This window comes from Palaemon carinicauda, chromosome 14, assembly GCF_036898095.1.
Source record: "Palaemon carinicauda isolate YSFRI2023 chromosome 14, ASM3689809v2, whole genome shotgun sequence".
Lineage (NCBI taxonomy): Eukaryota > Metazoa > Arthropoda > Malacostraca > Decapoda > Palaemonidae > Palaemon > Palaemon carinicauda.
The window spans coordinates 70,132,148-70,139,647 of record NC_090738.1 but is presented as its reverse complement, the minus strand read 5'-3'; the positions used below and the strand labels follow the sequence as shown (position 1 = coordinate 70,139,647).

General features: G+C 33.1%; 1 long non-coding RNA gene across 1 annotated transcript in view; it reads left to right on the top strand.

Moving 5' to 3' along the window:
* Positions 1–4,417: 4,417 nt before the first annotated feature.
* The window catches only part of LOC137653207 (uncharacterized), a 3,545-nt gene continuing 462 nt past the window's right edge, over positions 4,418–7,500 (top strand). The window contains exons 1-2 of the long non-coding RNA XR_011046428.1: positions 4,418–4,526; positions 6,767–6,944. This is a non-coding gene — a long non-coding RNA (uncharacterized lncRNA). The remainder of the gene's footprint in view (positions 4,527–6,766; positions 6,945–7,500) is intronic.

Genomic DNA, 7,500 nt, shown 5'->3' with positions numbered 1-7,500 from the left:
AAAACTTGAAGTGGAACCACACGTTGAAATCTCAAAAACACAAACTCTTCACTTTTAATGTAATATAAATTGCATCAGAGTATTGAAGAAATGTATCACATATAGGGAACGGGAAAATTTCGATGCTGAGAATTTTATTGAAGGTAGTGTAGCGCAAATGTCTTGTGAGAACATACAATGCGAACATATGGTAGATAGAGAATGTGTTGGGTGTTATACCAAAAAATATAATGACAATTTTGGAAAAATGCATGATATCAAGTGTTCTATAAAGAGCAAACAAATAGTTGTACACGAAAATGTTAGATGGTATGATAGTGAGCTATTAAAGGCAAACAGACAGACGTAAGATAGAAGGCAGATGGAAAAGAGCCAACTCCTCACAAGCCAGAAATCTATGTAATAAGGCCAGAAATGACTATAACATCCTGTTATAAAAATCAAAAAGATAATTCTACAACGGTGAAAGTAAAAGAAGCTAATAACATGAGGAGTTTCACAGAAACCTAGATAATTTGATGGGATTAAAGAAAAAATATGTCTTGCCTGATAATGTCTGTGCAGAGAAATTTGCTATATTCTTCAATGAAAAAAATAGATTAAATTTTTAGAGGTTTCCCCCAAAATCAGTTAGTAGAACAATCAGTTATGCCAGTGAAGGAGGGTAAGAAGTTAATTAAATTTAAGGAAATAAATATGTGTGACTTGCTAAACGTTATGAGAGAGATGAAAAACACATTGTGGAAACGACCCTTTCCGAAATTATTCAATAAGTAAAGCTCCAAACAAGCAGGGAGTAAATAATATTTATCTAAATATAGTTAACATAAGTATATCACAATCCAGTTTTCCAAGCTGTGGAAAAAAAAAAACTGCGTTGATCAAACCAATATACAAAGGAAAAAGTTATGTAAAAAAACTAAATTCATATAGGCCCATTTCAAACTTATCATACATGTTGAAGCTTATTGAAACAATCATAGGTGAGGATTTATGAGCGCATATTGATGAGTTAGAGGTATTCCCTGAAAAATCAATCGGCCTACAGAGCTAATCACTCTACACAAACTACCTTATGCTAAAAAATGAATGATATGATACGTGTTCTTGATAAAGGAAAGTGTAGAATTTTGATTATATTAGATCTTAATGCTGATTTAGATGCTGTTATGCACGAGTGCTTACATGGCGAATTAAAGTCCATTGGATTGACTGAGGAAGCACTGGAAATCTTGCGAATCTACTTAACGAACAGGAAGACTATTGTAGAAGTTTCTGGAAACCAATCTAGTGGGAGAACTCTTATGAAAGGTGTACCACAGGGTAATGTTCTGGGCCCTATCTTGTTCAACATGTATACTATCGAGCTATCACATATCTTGAAAAAACAAAAAGTGGGCTTTAAACTACATGCAGATGATACTCAGTTCTACCTTTCAATTTCAACAACACAAGATACCAAGAGGAAAATTGATGAGATAATGACAAATGAAAACATGGAGGTAGAGGAAAAAACTTAAATCAAATGATGATAAAACAGAATGTATGTTTTATGACATAAAGGTGGCTTTAAAGAATTACCAGTTATTTCAAAGTATAAGAATTGGTGACGGTGATGTTAGGATTGTGCCTATTGTGAAAAATTTGGGTGTAATGATAGATTGTAATTTATCAGTGAGGGATACAATAGTGAACACAGTGAAAGTGTGTAACTATCACCTGAGAAACATAGCATTTATTAGAAAATACTTAACAGAGGGCAGTACAATAATTTTAGTGATGAGTCACGCAATATCAAGGCTTGATTATTGCAATTCTCTCTACTATAAATTGCCCAATACACTACCAAGAAATCTTCGAAATGTGCAAAACCGGGTGGCTTGACTGACAAAAGGCATTATATTTCGGGAGAGAATAACTCCTGCACTGATCAATCTACATTGGTTACCTGTTAAGGCAGGAATTGAATTTAAGATTTGTTTGTTGACTCACAAAGCACTTACAAGTGATAAGCCTAAATATCATCGGGATTGCTTGGTCCCCTACCCTCAAGCTACTAGCGCTGCTGTAAGAGTTAGTCATGCTGATGACCCATATAGACTATTCGAAATTAGTATGAATCCTACGATAGGAGAAATAACGTTTTGTTATGCTGCACCGAGACTCTTCAAGGACCTTTCACCTGATGTCAAGAAAAGCAAAAATTTGGCAGCTTTCAAGAAAAACCTGAAGACTCATCTCTTTGGAAACTGTTATAACAGTGATCTGAAAACTATTAAGCCCGAATACAAATGCTACCGAATAACTGAAAAGATACAGAGCAAAATATTAACTGGAAAGAAATTATTTTCACACATCAAGGCCCACCTGAACAGACTCTTAGTGTCTGATAAAGGAGAGAAATAAACCCCTAAAAGTAATAGTAAAAGTAAAAGTAAAAGTAAGTTTATCATTCATGACATACAAGGACTCGAACCCGTAACCATCATGAGTAAACAACGCTGACTAGGACTACTGACCCAAGGAGGAATCATATAACTCGAACATTGTAAGATTTATAATAAGAGTCTTTTAGTAGTTTATAATAAAACCTCTCATGAATAATGTAAGGTCTCTGGAAATGCAAATACTATAATATTAACCCCTATTACATAAGTTCTAAGTGTGATTGGCCTCTTACTTTCCGGAGTTAGGAAATGAAGTTCTAAAGAGTCTAGAAAGGTTTATTTTTCTTTCTTTTTTGGCTTAGTGGACAAAAGCATCTCTGCCCCATTAGTCTAACTTATTATATTCTTACCATTTAACGTGTTGAGGTGTAATTGGCTTAGCGATCCTAGGCTAATATGACTTTGAAAGCAACCAGTCCAGTTATCCTGCATAATAAGCTACTATGACAACCTACACCAAACAAGATTCAGCCATCTTATGCGACAAAACTGCGATAATTACCGAAAGTTAACTCATCTCGCCATGCACCATAACCTAGTTTCTGAGAATAAACAAAAAAACTTAATTAATACTATGTTTAGGGCTTAACACGAGCCCCGTAATATTTTAGAAGCTAGCAGATAAACACAAGAGAACATCCTTGCAGCACTGTAGAGGCTTTATAGTAAAGGCCGTGACGCAGAATGGAATGTCGCTAAGATAACCATGTTTTATACAACGAAAAACTATTTGTTTATGATTATAACCGATACTGAACGTAATGGAAACTAATATTTCGTGATTAAAGTGGATTAAGTAGAGAGTTGTTACTAAATACCAATCACTTTCTAAGTAATTCCAGTAAATCATTATGGAAACCTGCTAAGAAATGTCGAAATCTTTACAAGAAAAAAATTTGTTCCATACCTTAATTTCCTATGATTTCCTTTGATAAGTTTCCAATGAACATTTATTTATCATGTGAAAATATATACATCACTTGTAAGCTTAGAAAATACGTGTTTTTTTTTTTCAGGAATGCTGAACGAACAAATACTCACTTTTCAGTCATGCTCAGAAAAAAAAAAAGAAGAAGAAGAAAAAAAAAAAAAAATTTTCCATGCTCTGACTTTTTTGTTTAAATTATTTGATAAGTTTTTAATGAACATTTGTTATATGAATATCTAAATATCACACCTAAACTTTGAAAATACATTTATATTTGTATATTTTTTTATGACTGACTGACGAACAAATAAACTCTTTCTAGTCCATGCTCAAAAAAAGATAAAATGAAACATAATAACTTAAACAAAACTATCTATACCCTGAGTCAGAATATAAACCAGACACTTACAGTTTCTGTAAAGGTAAGTACACAGCTGGTACCAAAATAAAATAACATCAATGGGAGTCATTACAAATACAAAAGCTCCAATTTCCTATAATGTTACATCTCATCACTGAGTTTAAGCTCTGAAATTACGTGTCATTATGGATTTTCTATTAGCGTCATTAATACCAATGGAATCGCCAGAGCTAAATGCCTTCCATTGTGAAGCTCATTTGGAAACTGAAATTATATTGAAAGATTTAATTGTGTTAATTATCTGGTGGCTGAATTTTATCAAGCAGTTCAAGTTAATGTGGTATTTTAGAATGATAGTTGTACCGATATTCGTTAAAAAAGCACATTGAGTCAATGTTCATGTTTAGTAATTATATAATGCCATTATGCAAATAAAATTCTAAATCAGAAAAAAAAATCTTAATGAGCTACTTTCTTTTTTCTTGCAACAGTCGAATATATAAAAAAAAATCATATATGCACACAATGACCAATTTTTATTCGAAGGAAATATAATTCCATCTATATATTATGCATTAAGGTTTTGCATTGGGAATTGTCATATATAATCATAACAAATTATCTACTGGAATAGGTAACTTCCTGCGATCTCCTTTTCTCAAAATCTACATATTCGTTATCCTTGGCATGTTCACTTTTTCAAAGTTAACATTGCCAAGCCTTAGAATATTTGAGAAACTTTTGTTTTTAACCGATACTTGAAGACTACACTTTTATTGAAATGACCATCGTAAGTACTGTTTAATAATCGTTTTATCATATTCATGTAATAATTTGTGTGTGTTAATAATGCCTTACGGAATATATTTTTAAAAGTTTTTCTTGCTTTAAAAAATATTTTGATATTGTTAGTTTTGAAATAGCGACCCTTAGCTATCATGATAACGAATTCTTACTGATTGGTATTTTTATTACCTCTAAGCATAACGTACACATTTTGTGAACATGATTTCACGTTCAAATAATAGCTTTGATTTATGGGAATAAGATTCTTACATCAAAGTCTCTGGTGTATTAAATCATACTTCAGAAGGAATTTACATCAGAATTAACAATCTGTCTTAAATATTGTTTCTCTCTCTCTCTCTCTCTCTCTCTCTCTCTCTCTCTCTCTCTCTCTCTCTCTCTCTCTCATATCTAACAACCTTCTGGCCATACATCAACATAGTTTTAGGCTTAATAGGTTGAGCCTTAACCAACTGCTTGAATATCTTTTTGGGAGAAATTCACGAGTTCTTAGATGAATATAAATCAGTTGGGGTTGATGACATTTATTTGAATTATAGGAATAAGTTCGACATGGCTCCTCAGAGACTTGAAGAAGCTGGAAGCTATGGTCTTTTAAATAAAGTTTAAGATAAAAAATATCTTAAACAAATCGTTCACAACGGGTGACATGCAAAGGAGTACTTGTGAGTAATTTCAGACTCGTTTCCAGTGGTAAGTGGGGTTCCCAAAGGAAGCGTTGCTGGTATATTACTATTTCTTATCTACATATATGATAGTTGGATGGTATAAATTTGCTGATGTCAAAATATTTATGAAAATTAGTAACTTAGTAGACAGACATTTTGCAAGAAGACTTATAAAATCTTTAGGCCTGGAGCAAAATTTGTTTGTTGGAGTTCAATGAAGAAAAACGTAAAGTCCAGCACATATTGAAAAATGTAGTAATCCAAGGAACGACTACTATATGAATAATAAATTACTAGAAAAAAAAAAAACTTCAGTTGAGAAAGACCTTGAAGTCTACGTTTCCGACAAATAGCTATCCTCTGTTCAAATAGCGAAAAAAAAAAAAAGCTAGTAAAGCAAATCAAATTTTTGGTAGAATCCGTGAACCATTTAATTTTTATGAGTAAACGCATTTTTATGAAGGTTTACCCAAGTTTGGCTTAGACAAATTTGGAATACCCTGTTCAATCTTGGTCCCCATGGTTAAGAAAATATATATTGAAAAAAGTAGAGAGGAGAGCAACGAGAATGGTACCCTTAGTTGATGCCTTGATTACAAACAACTTTTAATACATCTTGGATTAACTACCTTGGAAAAGGGAAGGCGCAAAGGGATCTAATTGAGGTATTGAAAATAATGCATGGTTTTGAAAACTTAGATATTTTTTTTTGTATACTCAGAAAAGTGAGGTTCACATCGTCTTATACAAAAGGACAAACAATTAATCGTAGAACCCGTAAAACGTCCACAAGAAAGGAGAAACTTTAACATTAGGATGATACAACAATGGAATTTTTTCAACAAGTTATGTAGTTAATAGTTAGTCCACAAGTGCCCTTAAAGCGGCTCTTGATAGGTTGTAAGAAAAGAGGCGACTATTAGCTTCGGCTACTAGTCTCTAACTAGCTAGCTTTTCTAGGTGAGTGTCGCTAGATGCTAGGTGAGTCTCTCTCTCTCTCTCTCTCTCTCTCAATCTCTCTCTCTCTCTCTCTCTCTCTCTCTCTCTCTCTCTCGTGTGTACTTTTTGTATGTGTTTAAAGATTTACGTTTGTATTTTTAATTAAATCCACCCATATACAGTAGTTCATGTTTGTTGGCAGTTTCCTTCACTCAAGTTGCTTATTTCCATATATCTTACTCATAGTAAATCATTAAACGAAACGTCTTTATTATCTCAAGTTTAATCGGAAATACATCTTATAGAAACATAAACCGCGTGTAGGTTTCATAATATCTGGTTTCTCAAATCATTACACCTGACTATATTACGTATATTGGCTAGAACAGTGGTAACGTGTTTGCTTAGCATTCGCATGGCAGCAGATCGATCCCCGCCAAGGACCGTGAGTTTAAGCTGTTTAATGGTGAGACCACTACTGTGATAGGGCACCACAGTGGGGGTTTGGGCTTGCCCGGCTGACGTTTTGGTGAGCATCTATTCTGATGGAACTGAAGCCATACACATTTAACCATTACCCAATTATTCCATCCTAAGTCTTTATTTTAATTTTCAGGAAATAAGTAACCATCCGTATACCCAGTCGTCTTCTGAAATACCAAGTCCTAACCCATCGGATTTCTTTAGACCAAATATGATGAATATTGCCATATTTACGGTAACCTACATATACTTAATGTTTTGGCTCATCAGGGTTTTCACAATGGTCAGAAATAGACAATTATAATGAACGGGTAGGTTGACTAAAATTTGTCACTTTTTTTTTTTTAAGATGAACTAAAGTTAGGGGAGATTTATGGAGGTATAGTTAATATATAAAGCACCGTATCATTCAAATACACAGAAACCGGAATCAAATAAATTTTTTAATTGGATGAGGATGAAAATTAAACATTTTATACTATGTACATAGTTGTACAAAAATAGCTATATGTATGATGGTTGTTCAACAATTCACTAATTTTCACGTATAATTTGAAGGCTCAGGGACTGCTTTTGATGGTAATAATGAAAACTGACAAAATACACTTGATTGATGAGACAATTCTTTCCATCTTCTAGTTTTAATAAGCAGTAGCAACAAGAAGTATGTATGTTAACTGGTTCACATAAAAAAAGCTGTTGAGTATAACTAATATATCATAGGTATTACTTTGTTTCTACTAAAAGAGCGAAAATGGGTCTCCTCAGAATTGTAATGGTTTCGGTAATAAGACCTGATTAAAGCCATTATTTTTCTACAAGGTACACTTTATGATAAATAAACCTACTTTTAAAATTCTGTTTATA